The sequence below is a fragment of the Rattus norvegicus genome, chromosome 6, assembly GCF_036323735.1.
Source record: "Rattus norvegicus strain BN/NHsdMcwi chromosome 6, GRCr8, whole genome shotgun sequence".
NCBI classification, from domain to species: domain Eukaryota; kingdom Metazoa; phylum Chordata; class Mammalia; order Rodentia; family Muridae; genus Rattus; species Rattus norvegicus.
The window spans coordinates 123,115,910-123,137,094 of record NC_086024.1 but is presented as its reverse complement, the minus strand read 5'-3'; positions in this window follow the sequence as shown (position 1 = coordinate 123,137,094).

The following is a 21,185-nucleotide window of genomic DNA, read 5'->3' as shown; positions in this document are numbered from 1 at the left end:
CTGATCTACACACACACACACACACACACACACACACACACACACACAGCATGCTTGCTCTAAATTGGCAGGTGCCTCAGATTTGTACAATACTTTCATGTCAGCATTGCTCTAAATGTTTTATATATGTTAACTCCCTTGTTAGTAAACTATTCTATTATGGATGCCTCCTAGTTTGTTTGTTTGTTTGTTTGTTTAGACAGGGTCTTGATATGTAGCTCTGGCTGTCCTGCAACTCACTATGTAGACAGACTGTGCTGGTTTCAAACTCCCAGAGATCTGCCTCTGCCTCCCAAGTGCTGGGAACAGAGGTGTGCTCCACTACGCCCAATTGCATTTCAGTTTTGAAGATGAGTCAACTCTGGGAAGAAACGTGCTCAACTGTGGCTTCAAGGCTTACATTTTTAGCCACCAGACTGGGTCTCTGCAATGAGTCCTCAAGACACAGTTGGTTTTGGTATCTTAATATTATTATTAATTTTATAATAATATTATTTTTATTATTGAAGTATAGAAATGTTTGGGAGCCCATATCTGAATTTCCTGTCTGGTTTCCTTCTTGCTTTCTTAAAACTAAATAAAATAAACAAGTGATCAGCCCTGGAAACATACAAATAAGTAACATTATACAGACTGAGCAGGTTGCATTTCTGTATTTATGTGTGCATGCACACATATACACACACGCACACATATGCGCGCGTGCACACACACACGTAACCATGGTTAATGAAAAGGGAGGCTGTGGATTTGAAATAGAGCAGGGTAGGTATGGAATGTAACGTAATTATAACATCAAAAAATTAAAAAAGTAAGATAAAAAACCTGCTCATATTAGCATGTCTATTGTCCTTGTTCAGCTCATGTTTGGGTAGTCATCTTGCTGAGACTTTATAGGTCAAGCTTCCAAAATTTCTAGGAGTCACAGTCTCACAGCAAACTCCACAATCGTTCTGATCTCTTTTCAACAATGATCTCTGAAAGCCTAGGAGGCCTCAACCCTACACAAAGAACTACAGGCTACTAGGAACTACTGGGAGCAGGATAAATACAAATAGTCTGCCTTGGGGAAGAACACACTGGTTTAGTACCAAATGGTCAGCCTTAAAAATGCATTCATGCAAAGTAGAATCAAGTCTCAAATAATGCCTTTTAAATTGTATCCTCTAGTATTATAGATGTAGGACAGTACTGTATCATACCTCTGTGGATGTAAAATAGCTTGTACCTGCTTTATGATACGTAGTAGTGACCGTGCTTTATCAGAGCTGTTTTTAATGATGTTGCTCAGAATGTTTTCTTTCCAGATGATGATTGAGAAGCTAATTTAAAAAAAAATGGTGCCAGGTACCACAAGAGTAACAGAACTGTGCTGTTTTCTCGGGTTTTGTTTTTTTACTTTTTTTTTTTTTAATGGAGTGTGCTGGATGTCTCTACAGTTTTGTTCAGATGACTGCAGAACCTGGAAAAGCTGTTGCTGCTGTTGATGCATAACACACTGCTATTATTGGTCTTTTTATATAAATATAAATATATATAAACAGATATATAATTTGAATTTTTTGAAACTTTACCTGTGCTGTCAACTTTCGAAAAAAGTATCCCCGTTTACTGTGTTGAGTTGGCACTGTACAGAAATTAACAGCCATATTGGTCTAGAAATGTTGAACTTAAGTTTTTTCCATTTGTACAGGGGTAACACACTGTATTAAATATGTAAGGTCTTAAAAAAAATGCATTCATGCATGCACATACAGGGGTATTTTGGAGGATTTGGAGAGAGAAAAGGGTAAATGATGTTATTATTATAAAATTAAAAATAATTTCAAAACAAATAAGAAAAGAAATGCAAAGAGGGAGGAAAACACAAAGTGCAAGTCTCTCCAGGACTTGGTCTAGAGGTAACATACACTGGGTGAGTCCACATAGAAGCTATTAGCGGATTTAGCATTCAAGCCAGTGCCAAGCAGACACTGATAACTTTCACAGAAGTGCATAAGGTGATGATTAATCTGAAAAGAATTTGACAGGAGGAAAACTTTAGTCTTGAATTTATAGATCTATGACAACTGCACATTTATGTAAAAATTCAGTCTTAAATCTGAGACTGAATGATTAATTTTCAGAGAGAGAGAGAGAAAGAGAGAGAGAGAGAATATGCACTGACCCTGGTAAAACCCTCTGCCTGACTCACAGCAAGGTGATGGACAGTATACATCTAAGAGAAGGGAGAACTTTTCTTTTTTTTTCTTTTTTGTCTTTAGAATGTTTTATTGGTGTATATAAATTATATATAAATATTGTGATATTTCATGCATGTATATTATCATTTCTATCATTGTCGCTGCCTGCTTGCCTTTTGTCTCCTGTTCTCATTTATCTCTTTCTTCCTCCTAGCTTGCTTGTTTTCTAGTTCATGTCTTTTTTCTATTTACTTTTTAGTACAATATATTTAGATTATGTTTTCCCCATCCCCCAATTCCTCCCAGATCTTCCTCACCCCCTTCTCATCCAACTTCAAGTTTTTTTTCTATTCCCCCCAAAAAACAAAACAGAAAAACAAAAACATGCTCCCCCCAAAACAAACATGCAATGGGGGAGGAGCACAAAAAAAGCAACTTTTATTCACTGGATATTGTCCCTTACTGTCTCCATCTGCTAACCTAGGTCTCAGAAGCTTCTAGACTCCACACAAACTTATCTAAGCCTAGAGTGTTTTCAGCCCCTGAGATTTACTGCTGAATAATCTCACTCTTTCTGAACTCTGGCTGGTTCAACTCAGCTCTTCTGACTCAAACTCCTTTCTAAGCTGACTGATTCAATCTGGCTTCTCTCTTCTTCTCACTGAATTGTTCTGCTTTGTCTCAAACTAAGTCTAGCAATCTATTCTAATCTTCTCATTCTTCTCATTTTCCAGCTCATTCTGTCTTTGCCTGACTCTAGCTTATTCTTTCTGCAACTTGTCTCTGTGAAACTGAAATGCCACCAACTGAACTGTCATGAACTCAATGCTACTGCACGGCCTCTCAACTGACTGAACCGAACTGACTGCCCACCCTCTCTCTTCCTGTACTGCTCTTAAATCGCACCCTTTCCTGTCTGTTAGAGTGTTGGGTATGTCCTATCTCTGACTTACTTTGTGAACCTTTTCTCTGATTTGTCACTTTGTCTGCCCATCAAACACGGGGGGATTCCTTCTACAAACTAATTTTACCTACATTGTTTGAGATTAAAGGTGTTTACTAAGGGCATATCTGTATTCCAGCCAGAGGGATTAAAATTTCTCTATAAAACCCAAAACAATAAAGAACAAAAATTTGTGCAAGGGTTTACACTAAATGAGGTACCAGCTCTGAGAGGGCAAAGTGAACAGGAGGTCCCATCCCTCCTCATGACATAATTGACATCTGCTGAATAAAGGGAAAATCAGTTTTCTCTAAAGAAGTACCACTGGGTATATGGGCAGCACTGAAGGGAAAGTTTCCTGCCTGGGAGCAGTCAGCCAACACCGAATGAACTCCATGTTTTGTACCCCTTTAAACCCTGAAGGTTTTATTTAGATGTAGGGCAGGGGCCTACTGTTTGAGAGAGAATAAAGCCAAATGCTACACTGCTTAGTCACCTCAGGCTGCTGTAGCAAAATTCAGAGGACTGGTGGTCCAACTCACACTTACTTTTCACAGTTTTGCAAGCTGAGAAGCTGTGGTTCAGTTCCTGGTGAATCCCTTCTTCACAAATTTAGAAAACGGGGCCTCCTCGCTCTCATGGCCTCACAAGGCAGGTGGGGACAGAGAAAGAACATTTTTTTTTTAGAAGGCCACATATCATGTTCTGAGGACCCCACCCTTATGACATTGCCAGAAGGTTCACCTCCTATACTATCATATTGGAGTTTGAGGAATACCTTGGATTCATTATATATTTTATTTTGAATTAATTTGTGCCCTTACATATTCAGACCCTCCCTTTTTTTTTTTTTTTTGTTGCCAAAGTCTTTGCAACACCGACTTTCAGTTGCATGGCCCTGTACACTTAAGAAACTGAGTATTTCATTCAACACTGTGGGAAGTGGGTCACATCCTTAATTCTGTTGTGAAGATGAAGGAGCTACAGCGTACAGTTTCTCCCAATCTACATGAAGTCCAGGACCGTATGGGACCCTGGAACTTTACCTAGCTAGTCTGTCTTGCTGCTGGGAAGCAATAAAGGATGCACTTGCTGGAAAGCTGACTTGTAAAGACGTCTCCTAAGTATTGAGCTTTGTGTGTATGAAAGAGGGGGAGGGAGAGTGGGAGTGGGGGAAGGAAAAGAGAGAGGGGGAGAGGAAGGAGGAGGGGGAGAGGGAGTGCAGCCAGGGATAATTCTGGAACTCCTGATCTTGCCTCGGCCTCCCAAATGCTGAGGTTCCAAGTGTGTATCCCTGTCTCTGATTCTTTTTAAGGAAGACAGAGGTGGGCCAATGTAATAAGTCTGACTCCCTCTCTCTTGCGACCCCAGCAGGAGAGCTTCAGCTATATTCATGGTTTGTGTCTGGGGCTTCCCACGATGTCAGGGCAAAGCCTTCAGGGGAACAGGAAGTAGCATGTAAACACAGCCCTTGCTTTTCTTTCTTTTGGCTACTTTCCCCTGATCCTATATGTTCTTTACCACTAGCTTCAGGCAGGACATAGCACAGTAAGCTTAGAGTGGTCTCAAGGGCTATGGTTATTCACCGGGGTCTTCAAAATGTATTCAGTTAGTTGAGCTTTGCTGAGCTAGAGGCAATTCTAAAGCTGCAGAGCCATGCTGGGCCGATGAGAAATGGGGTTTTCAGAAGGGCTCTTGGGCACCCCTGAAACACTGTCTCTTGACCTCCCCCTACTTCTGTCCTGTTTCCTTTTTAAGGGATACCGAGCCCAGCTTTGCTTGTGTGCGCCAATACATTCAACCTAAGACCATTGTTAACCACTCATTGTTAGGAGCTTGGCTCTTTGATCAATAAAACCCTGCTGTATATTCAAGCTTGGTCTTTTACAGCATTATATTAAAACAATAAATCAGGTATAAGACTCCGCGTTTGAGCCAGCTTTTATTGCATTATTCCATTTTACCCACTCTCCTGGTTTAGAATCCCACCCCCTACATTTATGATTTTTGAAACATTCCATGCCGTTATGCTCCCGTGGCACTTTAATCTAATTCAACACTGTAAGGGGGGTAGGTAGGTAAGTGTTTAGGACACCGGGCCAGGCTCTGATCATCTTATGGAACTGTTGTTTTATAGAAAAGCATTACCTTTATTGCCAGATTCTACGGCGTGTTTGGCGGGGGGACAATCTGGTTACAATTACAAACAGCAATTTTTAAAGAGTTGCAATAGAAAGATCAGCCATTTGAAGATGAGATACAGCTTCCTCGAATGGCTGTAGCATATTGGTACAAGATGCCTGGAGGAAGAAGCGAGTCTAGCCTTAGCCCCTGGCTTCTCTTTCGTGACTTTGTACTAACTCCTGGTGCAGGTGGTTCCAATGGAAAAGCCAGCATGTGTCTGCCCAGAAGCACCAGGGGAGATCCTAGCACCATCAACACCTGTGTCCAAGGACAGCCTTTATGGACTGGTCGGTGCAGTTTGTTACACTCACCCCAAATGAACTGGACTCCATTAAAACTCATGAGCTGCAGATACCCTCTTACTAGACAGAAGGTCAGACTGCCAAAGGAGGAATTACCACTGCAAAGCTGCCTCTCACTCCCACAGGGATGGAAGAGACATCTGTCTCCATCTTCCCTCAAGCACCTGCCAGAATCCATGTGTGCAGTTGATCAAAAGCCATCGTTTTTATCTTACTTGTATTGGGGGGTGGGGATAGCTCAGAGCCACAACTATTTTTAAACAACAATCCAAAGAATGTCAGTAGTATGTTGTTTAAAATTCAAGTGGCCTGTTTTTTATATACCATGTGCCCCAAGAGAAGCCAATAAATGTCAAACAAATGTCAATTATTAATGTACTTATTGGGTCTACAGTGCATTTAGGAGAAAGCATTGTGACATTTGGTCATCTTGTGCTTTGAAGACAATACAAAGAGTATGTGCTTTAAATGCACGACATAAATTTCAGTGTTCACCTCTGCGTGGTCACCTGCCTGGCATTATGAGAGTTGCACAAGGCACATCCACTCAGGGATCACCTTTGTTACTTGATTCTTTTTTCTCTGATGTCTAAAGTGCTGTGCAGGCACGTCCCAGTGATCAGCAGAGGTCCAAGTTGATATAATCTTTGATTACCCCTGGCATTCTTGTTGGAACCTTTTTGTGCTCTTTGGTATTGAGTTGCCTGTGTGTTCAGAATTTGCTTGTAAGCTGAGAGGAGAGACACAGTATTGAGGTGCACATCCTGGCAAAATTGGAAGAATTGGTTATTGGTAGCCAGCCAGAACTAACATGTATATTCTACAGGCATCCAAATCCCTACCTGGTAAAGCACATGCGTCTATCTGTTCCTCGTAGAGACATCTCTGAAGTACACAGATTTTTATGTGGGTGCAGCTGTGCTGAATGTGAAGGCAGCCAGTTGGGAGTACCTATCTTCTCTATTAAAACTGAATGTGAATGTGTCATAATCCTCATTAAAAAGTATGTAAGTATAGGAAATGCTTTGTTGTGTTTAGTATATCTTTGTTTTTTTGTGGATATTTTTATTTACACTTCAAATATTATTCCCTTTCCTTGTTTCCCATCCATAACCCTCCTATCCCATTCCCCCTCTACCTGCTTCTATGAGGGTGTTCCCCCACCTACCCACCTACTCCTTCCTGCCTCCCTACTCTGACATTCCCCTACACTGGGACATGGAGCCTTGGTAGGACCAAGGGCTTCTCCCATTGGTACCCAACAAAGCCATCCTCTGCTACATATGCAGCTGGAGCCATGGGTCTGTCCATGTGTATTCTTTGGGATGGTGGTTTGGGAGCTCTGGTTGGTTGATATTGTTGTTCTTATGGGGTTGCAAACCCCTTCAGCTCCTTTAATTAGTTATCTAACTCCTTCATTGGGGAACCCGTTCTCAGTTCAGTGGTTGGCTGCGAGCATGTGCCTCTGTATTTGTCATGCTCTGGCAGAGCCTCTCGGGAGACAGCTCCTTTGAGCATGCTCTTCTTGGTGTCAGCAATATTGTCTGGGTTTGGTGGCTTTTCTTATATGGGCTGGATCCCCAGGTGGGGCAGTCTTTGAATGGCTTTTCCTTCGGTCTCTGCTCCAAACTTTGTCTTTGTATTTCCTCCTATGAATATTTTTGTTCCCCCTTCTAAGAAGGACTGAAGGAAGCATCTGCACTTTGATTATTCTTAGTATGTCTTCCTGAGGCCATTCTTTCAAAGCACTTGATTTCTACAGCCAACATATCTGTTTCTTTTCTAATCTCAGAAGCCAACACATTGCACATACACTTCATAGACAGTATATGTGGAATTGATTCTCCACTTTTCTAGTCAGGAAACTGAGGTTGCAGCTCAACTAGTCTCCCAGACACAGAAGCAAGTGTTAGAAATTTGTTTTCATGGTCCTCTAATATATTCCATAGGATTTTTGTTCATTATCTGAGAGAGCCTCCCTGAAATACAGATACCTTGATAACATTCAAAGATATTCAATCCTGAACTCTACCCAGAGATGGGATCATTACAGAGGGGTTCAAGCCACATTTTAGTTTATCTAGTTCCTCTTTAGAGGGCTGAAACTCTATTATATTCATGGGTGCAGATTATGGGAAAAGCAAAATTAATCACCAAACAGTACAGTGCAAGGAAAACATATGGACAAGATAAAATTAAATTGGAAGGAGTATAGTTACCTGCGCTGATTCTGTGCTATTTACTTGAGCAGTTTAGAGAGAATCTTGAATAGAAGACAAACAGCTCTCAAGAAAAAGTGTTAGGCATTGTGATGTAGAAATGTAAGACATGACTGGTGGTAAGTGCACCAATGGACCTCAGAGAATTTCTAACTTAGTTGTCTCCTTGGTAACTAAAAGAGGGCACCTCAAAATACCCACGGTCAAAATCATATTGTGGGGGAACTTGGAACTTCCACGATGAAAGCTCTTTGGGAGAAGATGTTCCTATTCTTGTTATAACATTTAAATAATTCATCATTGTCCATTTGGCAAATGTCTCTAAAGTATTTTCTTTGTCTAGCCTGCTGAGAGTTTTGTTTACAATTGAATCCACCTAGAAAATGTTTCCCAGGTTGGTCTAAAATGATGCTATACTTCAATGAAGCAGTCATTTATGTATGTCAGCATTGAATATTTGCTTACATGTGCTTCTGATAGGTTCCTTTCTCATATCTTCTGTGGACCACATTGAAGGGATGTTTTCTAGTCTCTTTGAGGTTATACCAATGGGAAATACTGTGTATTAGAAAAACAACATAAAAGCCCAAATGATTGGTAATGTTGTTAGATAAATCCTTCTTGGAAGAACCTTTATGATTTGTATGTCATCAGTGTAAAATTCACTGAGTCAGACACAAACTTGGAAAAAATTCCATTAATAACAAAATCTTGGCTGCTTGAGATGAACTTGACCCTTCTGAGAACACATATTAGAAACTCATTTGGGCTCCTAATTCCATAGCATAAACAATAGGAAGATAGATTACCAACCACATAAATCTGATTGTTAAAATGGATCAAGAAGAAAATAGAAATTTTGTTATGTTTTATTTTGGCTAAAACATGTAGGTGATAAGATTATAAGTCCGAATATCCAGTAGTTTGGGTCTTTCTTGTAGTCCCGCTCTTCCCTGACTGGGCAGAATTGATCTAATTAATCAGAATATTTTCTAGACATGATATATTTAAATTTTATATTTAGGAATCTTATTCTCTAAAGCAACTTATGTGAGGATTCTGAGAATTATTAAAAAATGCACACCATGGAGGTGTTCCTTAAGAGGGTGTGGGATGCTTTGAGCTTCAGATTTTAACCTTGGTCGAGACCTCAGATACGATAATTAATTTTGTGTGTCTAATATGGCCACACTTTAGTGCACAGATGCTTAGTCCACCATTTCTATGGATGTATCTATGAAGGATTTTCTTTTTTTTCCTTTTTGGACTGTGGCGGGGCAGTGAATAAGATTAACATTTCACCTGGGGACTTCAGGTGGAGTATGTTACCCTCAGTGATGTGGATGGTTCACCCAATTAGTGCGAGGCTTTAGTGCCACACGGATGGACCTCCCTGAGCAAAGGAGAATTTTGCTCAAAGATAGTCTCTGAATTCAATGGTCCTGAATTTCAACCTTGTTGATGTCCCAATCTTGTTGAAATTGTATCCCCGCAATTGTATGATTCAACCTTTAACATGAACCCGTCCGTGTCTCCCATCTGTCTCTGTCTGTCCCCACGTCGACATCATTCCTAGCTCTCTCCTATGTCTCTGTCTCTCATCTCAGCTCCTTGCACTCCATCTCTACCATCTTTACCCTCACCTCCCTGTCATATTTCCCCTTCACCAGGAAATATGGTTATGCAAGTGTAGACATAGCTGCAACCAGAGGAAGAAGCAGGAGGCATGGGAAAGGGAAGATTTTAAAGATTGTCTTGGTGTATGGGGAAGTCTGGAAATGGGCAGAAAACATGGAGATTCTGTTAATCTCTCTGAGCAGTCATTGCGATCTTCTAGCTAAACTCTCTAGGACTAGACTATGCAACTTACAGCTTTTTTTTTTTTTTGTTTTTTGCCGTAATAAACATGAGGTTTATTGATAGGAACCAGTGCACTGGGGTTGACACTCATATCCCATGCAGGGGCAGTGGAGTTCGGCCCCGAGAGGCTGGGAGAAAGAGTATTTAAAGGAAGAAGCCACAACCCAAGGGGGCAGGGATAGCGTCATTGGAAAATCACAAGGAGAAGCTTCCTGTCTCTCAAGATTGCTTAACTTTATGGTCCACTAGTTCCTAGAAGCTTCCTGCTTCTCAAGGTTGTTCTCTAAGATTTTAATCTAACTTTATGGTCAGCTAGTTCCTGGAAGAAACTTTCTGTTATCTTTACTAGGTCTGGAATCGCATATCTAAGGACCTTATCTTAAGTCCTTTTATCTAGTTCCTGGGAGAGCAGGCTCAAGAAATGTGACCTTTTACTTACTTACAGGTAGAGAGCAGGGTCTGGATTTGAGACATTTAGGGCTTCTTAGGGGCGAGGTTGCATTTTTAAACTTCTGAATTTTTGTCTGTATTTTTTATTCTTTCATTCCCCACTTCTTCTAGTGGCTAGTTCTAATCATAGAACTAAGTTTTAGTATCTTTATAATATTGGTTTTCTTGTCCCCCTAAAGCATGATACTGTTGGCGTAACATCAAAATCTGAACAGTACTCACTCTTTCTCTAATGAAGGTAACTAGTTTATTTAACACACATGGACCTATAATCAGAAGCAGAAGCAAAACTAAGAAGGGTCCCATAAGGGAAGATATCAGAGTAGTCATCCAAGGAGATCTACTAAACCAGCTCTCGAACCATCCCTAATGTGTTTCTCAGTCTCTCTGTCTTTTGTCTAACCTTTCTCTAAGTTTACTCATGGAGTCTTTAATTACTCCTGAATGGTCTACATAGAAGCAACATTCTTTCTTTTAGTGTAGCACACAGACCTCCTTCTTTAAGGAATATCAGGTCTAATCTTCTCCTATTCTGAAGGACTATCTCTGAGAGGGAAGTTAGGGATTCTTGGAGGTCAGCTAAAAAGTCTTTTTTACTCTTTCTATATCTATGTCAATGGCAGTTCTGAATTTTCTATAAGCCTTGTGTTGCAGGGCAACAGCAGATGTTCTTGTAGCTGCCCTTGCAGCACCTAGACTCAGCCTTAAGATAGCCCTCAGTAATTCTCAACTCTTTTAGTGTCTTACTAAGTCTTTAGCATCAGGATCCCAATCTAGACACTATCTAAACCTACACACCAAGGTCATGACTGTCTTTTAGAACTTCTAAACTTATGATCCTTGAGGCACAGTCCCAAGAAGTGTTAGAAGTACTAACACACATAATGCCTTCTTAGTAAGGGGATGTTACATCATTTGCAATAGAAGTCAAACCTATCCCCACACCTATCCCAATAGAACCCAGGGCAAACATGAAGTTCTTGTTTCTAAAGCACACTCCTCAAGTGAGCATTATAGCAACCTCCCAGTCACGTCTCTGATGTATCCACTAATCTGATGTGCAAGTCTAGGGAACTTTTGCAAATCTGAGTGTTCCTCTAGGTCCCAGCTCTCAGCCCCAACTTCTAGTATGCAGCTGGTGAGGGCTGAGACTTGACGGCTGTCAGGGTGGTCAGCAGCACCAGGCACAGTCCTGTCTGGGCTTGGTGTCGTTGTATGTAGCTGAGTCTCCAACCTGGAACTGATGAGATGTCTCAGGGGGTCCCGGGGCATAGGCTGCTGCCAGCTATGAGCAGATTTCTTTCTGTATCACCTGTAGGTCTTTTAGCCTCCAAGTGGGTCTTCGGAGATGAGGATGGTCGCTGATCCCAGACGAGCCCCCAAATGAAAGACCCCCAGAGTGGGGAGACCCTCACTTAAGTCTCGGGATGATGCGACCCCCCAGGAACTCACACAAGACCATCCTTGCTGTAATCACATGAGGTTTATTGATAGGAACCAGTGCACTGGGGTCGAGACTCATATCCCATGCAGGGGCACAGGAGTTCGACCAACTTACAGCTTTTTGATCATTGCCTCAAAATCTTTTTCACTGAAAAGAAGACAAAAGCAGGAGGCCTAGTCTTCATGAGGAATAGTTCACACGGATGACACATATTTCCCTTCTTTGATTTTTCTCTTGGAAATATGTCCTTGTCTGAGGATAGTAGAACACGGATTAGAGGCTCTTTGTATGCATGATGATCTTGTCTGTAAACTGCTGCTGAAAGAAACACCCAGGGTAATTTATCAAGAAAACGGTTTTTGACTCTCTTTTTTCCTAGGGGTTTATGAAAACTTAGTGGGTGTACTTGGTGTTTATCATGAAGCGGAAGTGCACTGTGCGTGAGGAGGAAGTTGATGCTGCCTCTTTCATTAGGGAAAGCAAATGCCCTGAGTCCTGGCCTAGGTGCATATATGTCAAACTTCACACAAGAATGCTTATTTTTAGTTTGCTTCTGGAACTAGCTATGTGGTCCAGGCTGACCTAGAGCTTGCTGTGTAGCCCAGGCTGGCTTTAAGTTTGTAATCCTTCTGCCTCTAGCTTAAAAGTGCTACATAGACATGCACTATTGCTACTCCTGGTTGAATTTAACACCACACACACACACACACACACACACACACACGCACACACTTTAATCATTACAGTATTCATTTATACATTCAGCTAACAGGGCCCACCAAGAAGCAGATCCTAGGTACAGTGTTGGGTGTATAGAGTATGCATATGACTCTAGTGTAGAAAGCAGATACAATGTTTATGTGCTTATGAACTACATTGAGCAGGAATGGGGTGAGGCAATGATGTATACTATGGGGTCCCTTATTTATGAATAACTTACCTCAATATTTTTCAGTTGAAAAAAATCAAGGGTAAGCATCCTGAACATGATTGGGCTAACAAGTGAGGAAGCTGCGATTGTCTTCCAGTTGTGTGATCCTGCTATGTTTCTTGGAGGGTACCCAAGTAATCCTCTAACAGTGCTCGAATTTGTAGCCCCTTTGATGCTTAGAAGTAACTTCTTACCTTGCTCTGTTTCTGACATGTGATCGCATCTCTCTATGTCCTAAGGATTTCTGTCTTCAGTTCTTTACTTCCACTTTCTCCCATTCTCCTCAGCTTCACCCTAAGGCAAAGATATGGTAGTAAGAAGTGAATTAGCAGAAATCTCTGGACACAAGACAAAGAGAGCAGAATCACTCCATAGGCCTTCAGTCATCTTGGCTCCCTGTGATCTCCAGCTACAGACAAACTCAGTTTCCATCTTTCCTCAGTGGCTTCATGATTGCAGCCACAGCTTTTTACTGATGACAGATATTCCCCATTCATAATATATAAAACATATTAGGCTAGTTGGAACTTCCTGTCTTGATTACAATTACTACGGCTTCCTTCTGCAGCACAGAAGTCACTGTGGAGAATTACTAAGCCAGTGGTCCTAGCTTTCTCTTCTGTGTCATGGGTGTGAAATACATGGACTTGTGTACCAATAAGTTGAGAGTCACCGAAGTTTGGACTCCTTATAGTTTTCCCATGTTATAAAATATTCTTTGCCTTTTGTTCAACCATTTTTTGTATTTAATTTTATTTTTTTTATTTATTCACTTCCCATCCTGCTTACTGGCCTCCTACCGGTCACCACCCCCCCAACAATCATTCCCCCATCCCCTCTTCCCCTCTCTTCTGAGCAGGTGGGTATCCCCCCATTGTGGCACTTGAAGTCTCTGCAAAGGTTGCAGTAATAAACCCTATTGTTTTTAGGATAAAAAAGTTTTATTTTAATCACTGAAGATAGGAAATGTAAATAGATCAAATATATTCAACCTGCCTGATCAGTTGAATTACTTTCTGTAAGAATCATTATAACAAAGGAAAGAAAATTTAAAAATACAATTTACTCCCAATTCTTTTTTTAAATTAAATTTAATTAATTTTTTTATTCATTTTACATCTCACTCACTACCTCTCCTACAATCCTTTTTCCATTTCTCATCCTGGGTATGCCTCCCCCTATCCCCGGCACTTCATGTCTTTATGAGGCTAGGTGTTTCCTTTCCCACTGATGCCTAGACAAGGCAGCCCAGCTAGAAGAACATGTCCTGCAGACAGGCAACAGCTTTTGGAATAGCCCCCACTCCAGTTTTCAGGTCCCACATGAAGGCCAAGCTGCACATCTGCTATATATGTGCAGAGAAGCCTAGGTAAAGCCCATGTATGTTCTTTGGTTGGTGGTTCAGTCTCTGAGAGTCTCAAGGGTCCAGATTAGTTGATTCTGTTGGTCTTCCTGTGGAGTTCGTATCCCCTTCAGGGCCTGCAATCCTTCCTCCTATTCTTCTATAAGAGAGCCCAAGCTCCATCTACTGTTTGGTTGTGGGTGCCTGCATCTGTCTAAGTCAGCTGTTGGGTGGAGCCTCTCAGAGGACAGCCATGCTATTTTCCTGTCTGTGACCATAACAGAATATCATTAATCATGTCCAGGATTGGTACTTGCCCATGGGATGGGTCTCGAGTTGGGCCAGTTATTGGTTGGCTGTTTCCTCAGCCTCTGCTTTAATCCCTGTGCTTGCATTTCCTGTAGACAGAACAAATTTTGTGTTGAAAGTTTTATGTGTGGGTTGGTGTCTGTATCACTCAACTGGCACTCTTGCCTGGTTACAGAAGGTGGCCTCTTTAGGTTCTATATCACCAAAGATGTGAGTCACAGCTAAGGTCATCTCAATTGATTTTTGGGTGTCTCTCTTATCCTGGGTTTCTGTCTTGCCCTGGGATGTTCCTCCTCCCATCAGTTGTAGATTTTTATTCATTCATCTCTCCTCTCCCTCCCCACACCTGATTCTGAACCCCCCATTTCCCTTTTCACCACCTCTCCCTTCCAGTTCCCTCTCTTCATCTGTCTCTTGTGACCATTTTATTGCCCCTTCTAAGTGAGATAAAAGCATCCTTTCTTGTGTCTTCCTTTTTGTTTAGCTTCTTTGGGTTTGTGGAATATAATACAGGTAGCCTGCATTTTATAGTTAATATCTATGTATAAGTGAGTATATATCATGCATGTCTTTTTGGGTCTGGGTTACCTCACTCAGGATGTTCTCAACTTTCACCCATTTGCCTGCAAAATTCACAATGTCTATATTTTTAATAGCTTAATATTATTCTATTTTGTAGATATACCACATTTCTTTATTCATTCCTCAGTTAAGGGACAGAGTTTCTGGCTATTATGAATAAAGCTGCTATGAATGTAGTTGAGCAAGTGTCTTTGTGGTATGGTGGGGCATCTTTTGGGTATATGCCTAGGATTGGTATAGCTGAGTGAGGAGTGGTATAGCATTGAGGTAGTATATTTAAGATATAAAATCTATTCCTCGTTTATGGGCTACACAAATATAGCTGCAGGGCTAGACTTGGCTCGTGGGTCATAGGTTCTCAGTTCTTGCTGAAAAGTACTGTGGTTAAGATTCAAGGCTTTCAAGTCTATGGTCAACTGGCTGGTAACCCGGGTTTGTAGCTCCTCTGGGTGACAGCTTTCCCATGGACCCTTACTTTTGCAAATGTGACTACTTAGTTTCTTCTCTAGGTCTTTGTTTCTATGGTATTTTCAACGTGAAGTATTCATTTCTTAGAACAGCAGTGACTATTTTTATTAATGGAGTCTTAGCCTACAGTGGATATCCTCTGCCTTTCTGGTCACTATTCTCTTTATTTCCCTCCTAAAACTTAAGAAGTCTGAATGTATCTTTTTTATCAGTTTACTAATTCATTGTCTAGCTTGACCACAAGGATGGAAGTAACAAGATCTTTCAAAAAATTCTTTTTAACCATTATATGTCTAGTGTCTCAATCAATATTTGTGAGCTGGGGCCATGGCTCAGTATGACTTAATTACCTGACCAAAACTCTACTGAGGTTTCTCATGTCCAGAGTACTAGGGATTCTATTAGATAGTTGACATCTCTTATGGGGAACATTGTCAGCCTAAGAGCATACTTTGTTTAAGATATATGTTTGTGTGTATATGTGTACATTTATATAAAATACATATGTATAAATATATATGTAATGAATATAGTCTTAGATGATATGACATGATATTCACAATACATATTGATTAAAGGGTTATACTAAATAATAAACCATAGAACAGAATGTGTCAAGTCATTCCCATCCTTACAACACTACAGTGTCCATAGTCTCAGAGTTGGAAAGGAACTCAACAATCGATTTTCCAAAGCAACTGTATCTTTTGCATTTTTCTCCTCGAATTCTAGGAGAGCTTAAGGATTGTGTTATGAGATACACGACTTTGAGAGCTTGTGACAAGCATGTTCTGTGTGTGTACACCTATCATCCATTTAATTAATTTGTGTGCTTGGGGCAATGAATAGAAGGGCAATGCTAGCTTTCTAATGCTGTGTAACAATTCTCACACTCTAGTAAATTAACGCAGTCATTTGTTATTTTAGAAGTTCAAAGGCTGGCTGGAATCTCTGCTTAGGGCTTCATACTCAAGTGTCTCAAAAAGCATGCAATCTACAGTAAGACTCCAGGAAGAATGCCTATGTCCTCATTCAGGATGATGCCAGAAACGTTTCTTATGACTTAGAACTGAACCTTTCATTTCTCATCATCAGGCGTGTACAGATGCTATAGGACATTGTTAGTAGCTCATCGTATATCTCCCCAGAGGCCTTCCTTCATCAGCTAGATGGCACCAGTATCTCCAGGATACATTTCCATCAATATCCTGCCACTAACTGGCTCCAACTCTGCCTTCCTCAGATTTAGTCTACACTGTTTACCTTTTTATCAACCCCATATAAATTGAATGATGACTTGAATTGCACCCTTCAAGAATACCATTTACCATATAATGTGGCACTGTTATAAAAGTAATATAACATCTACTAACATAATGCAACAAAGTGAGATGTGCTTGTTATCTGGCCAGATTGTGGCCATGCCAGGAGGTGATAACACACCACATCTGTTCCACTCTTCTTGAGTTGTTTGGTGGAGTCCTGACCAAGATTTTCATATCCTCTTTACCTAGGCTAGTTTTCTCAAAAGATGGCCTCTTGTTGTCTAAGAATGTGGGCTCTTTACATGGGCATTGGCTTTTGTGAAGATACAACACACCCGATGCAGTTCCCAAGGACTCAGCTACAGTCTGGATGTTCTGGAACAATTTCAAGTGCTCTTCCTTCCTTCCGACAACATAACAAGTACAGGGTTCATAAACCAGTTTATAAAGTTCCTGGCTGCATCCTTTGGTCCAAATGATTTTTCCAGTGCCAGTGTATAGTGCTGCTATTACCAGGGCAACTAGCTGGCTCTCACAACCATCTATTTTGTCTCCTGATAGCTGTTCCTCTGAATGTCAGAGGTTTTCACCTTTTTGAATGTTTAAAAGGAGCAACCAGGAAAGGTTGAGAGGGAGTGTGCGTATAGAGTTAGAGTGCCATTCTGGTATTTGGAGGAATACAGAGAGTTTGATGCCTGTCTTCTGCATGCAGGCAGATAGGGCAAATCAGAAGTTCTTATGAGGTTTGCAGTGTCTCTGTGTTTTAGTTTTGTTACACAGATATGGATATGACAAGACTGCATCTTAGAAAGCACTTCTGTAGCCATTCAAGTTAGGAGGGAGATTTGAGATTACAGTGGTCAGGGAATGGAGGCTTCAGCATGAGAAGCCAGGAGACAGCGGTGATCACAAACTCAGCTCGACTAGCAGGGAGCTGGAAGCAGGTGTTAAATAAATGGAAGCTAATATTTAAACTCTGCATGAATCCCAGTTGTTTGAGGGTATCAGAGAATTATTCATAAGGTATGCATCAGCGAATGCACTGCCCTACAAACAAGGGAGATAAATGTTGCTGAGAATGTAGCTTAGGAATGAAGATCATTATTCTCCCCAACAAAGTCACAGCTGAAAAAAACTTGGCTTTGGGGCTGTATCATGGGGTGTAGGAGTTTACACATCCTTATGTCCAAAACAGCAGTGAGATGTTGGGAGAATGGAAGCAGAGTTTCTAGGGAGATTGCAAAGATGCAGTTTAACTCTGAGGCTCTCCTGGGGTGGTACAGATACAAGGAAATCCTAAGCTTCATCCTCACCCCCAACAGTGGTGGATCCCCCCCCCACAAACACACACACCTGAACACACACACACACACACACACACACACACACACACACACACACACACACACACATCCCACCCAATTGCACAGCAGCCAGCTATTGTATTTCTTCGGCTGGTCTGCACCCTATCCCTTCTAGACCTCTAGTAGATGCTTTTGCTGGAACATTCTATCACTACCTCTACCACACCTGGATTGTCCCAGCACTCTTAATTTCTTGTGTGCACGTACATATGTGCATGCATTGTGTGCATGGATGAGCTCTGTTTTACTTCCCATCATGGCTGTCACTATATTAAGAACACTACGAGTAGGTTTAGATATTCACATTGGTTTTGGAATCCACTCTTCTCTGCTTCATTGTCAGCTACCTGCCCTTTCCCCACCTCATTCTGCCCCCTCACCCTTGGCTGTAATACCTTCCTTTCTTCCTCAATACATTCCTCAGTACCATTGCCATTTTCCTCAGTTGTTTTCGTTTACCCTATAATCATTTTCTCCAGCAGTTAACAAATGGTGTCCTGTTTAGCTTTTCCCCTGTCCAGTGGGTAATGTGGTTTTCATGTGTTCTCTGTTGTTCATCTAAGAGCTATTTTTAAGTAGCCTAGTGAGAGTGTCCCCTTCTCAGAGGGATATGCTTTTAGCACCAATGACGGACTCCAGTGGGACTTGCCATTATTCCCCTCTGACTTGCCAGGCTCCATTTCTTCACACAGAGAGTAAGTGGTGTAAATTCCCTTGCAGTAAGTAATACAAACACAAGGCTCTTCCTGCTGCCTTCATGCACGACTGGATCTGCTCTCTGTTCCCTGTTCTCACTGTTATCTGATTACAAGCAATGACTTGAAGACAGTCAAGGCTTAGCTGGCTGTGAATTTTATTTTCCAGGATATCTTTGGCCAGCCTAGAATGAGATGACCAAACCGGTGTCAATGGATTGATAACAGAAATGCCTTTTTAAAAAAAGCTGCCACACTTTTAGTGGAGTTGAATTACCTTCACAAATCAAACTGTTTTCTTGGAAGATCATATTGTGAGCTGATAGCTATTGTTCTTAGACTTGTTTCATTTGGTATTTTCTTCAAGAGCTGCCTTAAAAGACAGCTTCTTTGGTAAGTGTGTGTGTGTGTGTGTGTGTGTGTGTGTGTGTGTGTGTGTACATGTGCACGCATACAAATAAATGTGTGTTACTTGACCTTGTTTAAAGACAAAGTCTCCCACTGGTCTTGAACTCACAAAGTAGACTAGGTTGGCTGACCAGTGAGGCCCAGGGATCTACTTGTTTATACCTTCCTACTGCTTGGAATCAAATGAATCTGACTATGCCTGGTTTTTCTATGTGAATTCAGGTCTTCTTGATTGTGAAGCGAACAATTTACTGGTAACTATCTTCCCAGTTCCATAGCATCTTATTAATAACCAAAGAAATACATGCTCATCAAATCAGAATGATAGAATATAGATTATTAAAAATAAAAGAAAATGCCCTTCCTATCCCACCATTCTATGATTATAAAGTGTACCTGAAGCTATGTAAGAATAGTGCAGATTGTGTGTATATTATAAACTTTTCAGAATCATCCATAAAGCTATACAACATGCTTAATATAGTGGAACTTGATTTCATGTTAATTCATATTGATCTGTTTTCATTTTATTAGCTAAAATAGAATATTCTTGTATCACTGTAGTATACTTTTCTATAATAGATTACTTATTCTTGGCCATTTAGTTTGTTTCAGACTTTACATTTCTTACACAAAATTGGAGGCGACTCTTTATCATAGCTTTAATTTCCCTCTAATAAATTATTGAATAAAAAACCATGTTTGGGTTTCTCAAATATATTCTGAAAACTCACTATTCCACATTTATTCTTTACCAGTGTGTTCACTTATCATTTGATGGTGTGTACGCATTTTCTCTTTGCTTGATATGCTTAAGTAGGGCTTTGGTGACATGGAGACAGGACTAGACATGTTCTTGGAAAGAGGAGTAGCAGTGTCAAGTCTTAACAGAAAAAAGACTGTATCAGTACCATGCCAACTTCAGAAGCTTCCAGATAGTGATGGAACACGGCCCAGAATTCTCATCCTTTTCATCCCTTTCCTGTTGCCCTTCTTGCTTGGTCTCTATCTTCACTCTAGACTTCATTTTGGCCTGTCATGTCATCTCACTCAGCCTCTGCATTGACATTTGCAGGTGGTGATGCTCCCCCTGGTTCTCAACAGGAGCCATCTTCCCTAGAGAGAGGACTGTTTCGAGGTGGTCACTTTCAAGAAGAAAATCCATGGATGGGAAAGATGTGTTCTTCACAGAAACTAGGAAATAGAGCCATGGGTTGTGCTCTGGGAGAGACTATCATTAAGCCATCTGAGAAATCTATCACATTTTTATTATCCCCTCAAGAAATCAAAGACTGTGCTATTTTCAAGCTGTGTTACATGGAAAATCGAGGCTTAAATCACATTTATCTCTTGTTTTTGCTTAGTTTCCATCTCTTGATTTTATTTCCTGTGCCAGAATTAGTAAGAGGAAGGCAATGTGCTTAACTAGAATGGAGATAACAGAGGATCTGAGGAACTGATGCTTCAGGGGTGCCCTTCCCAGTGAGATTACTCTTCCATGGTTTGGGGGGAAAACCATGGCAACCACTTAACTTAAATGACACTGCGGAGAACACCTGAAATTACATCAGAAGAGCTTCCTCCAATCTGATCAATAAATTGCCTTTCACTTTCTTAGAGTCTTTATGTCAGTGGATTACATAGGGGCTTAGAGTTTCAGGTGATAATAAAAGGTTTTGGTCATTCAGGACATGGATGTGCATGTAGGTATAGGCACGATGTAGTCGTAGAGACTACAGCTCGTGCCCATACCTTCTGCCCAGTAGCTAGAGTTTAGAGCTGTAAAGAAAGGAGGGGCAGAATAGTCAAAGGGAAGTGCATGGTAATCTCCTTGGTCAGGCTTTGGGATCAACCAAATGACCAAGGTTGGTGATTTATTAGTTGGTAACAGCCACACCGAAGCGCTTAGCATTGATGGATATTTTTCTCATTACATTTCAAACCTAGAAAATGGTCCTCTCTGAATGAAGAATCTGGGGACACTTTAGTCATTAGTCATACAAAACATTCTTTTTCTCCTGGTGTTACAGACAGGGGGAAAATGGCAAGAACTAAAGTGTGTTCCTTGCTCGGAATTGCTTCCATAGAGAACAAAATGAAATGTTTAAGTTTAGTACCTCTATTAGCGTGATGCTTTGCCTATTTTTCTATTTTCTATTTTAGTGGCCTTGTTGTAGTCCAATCTTTAATTATGTGGGAACTAAGAATAATTGAGTGTGTGCTGTGCTGGGTGCAT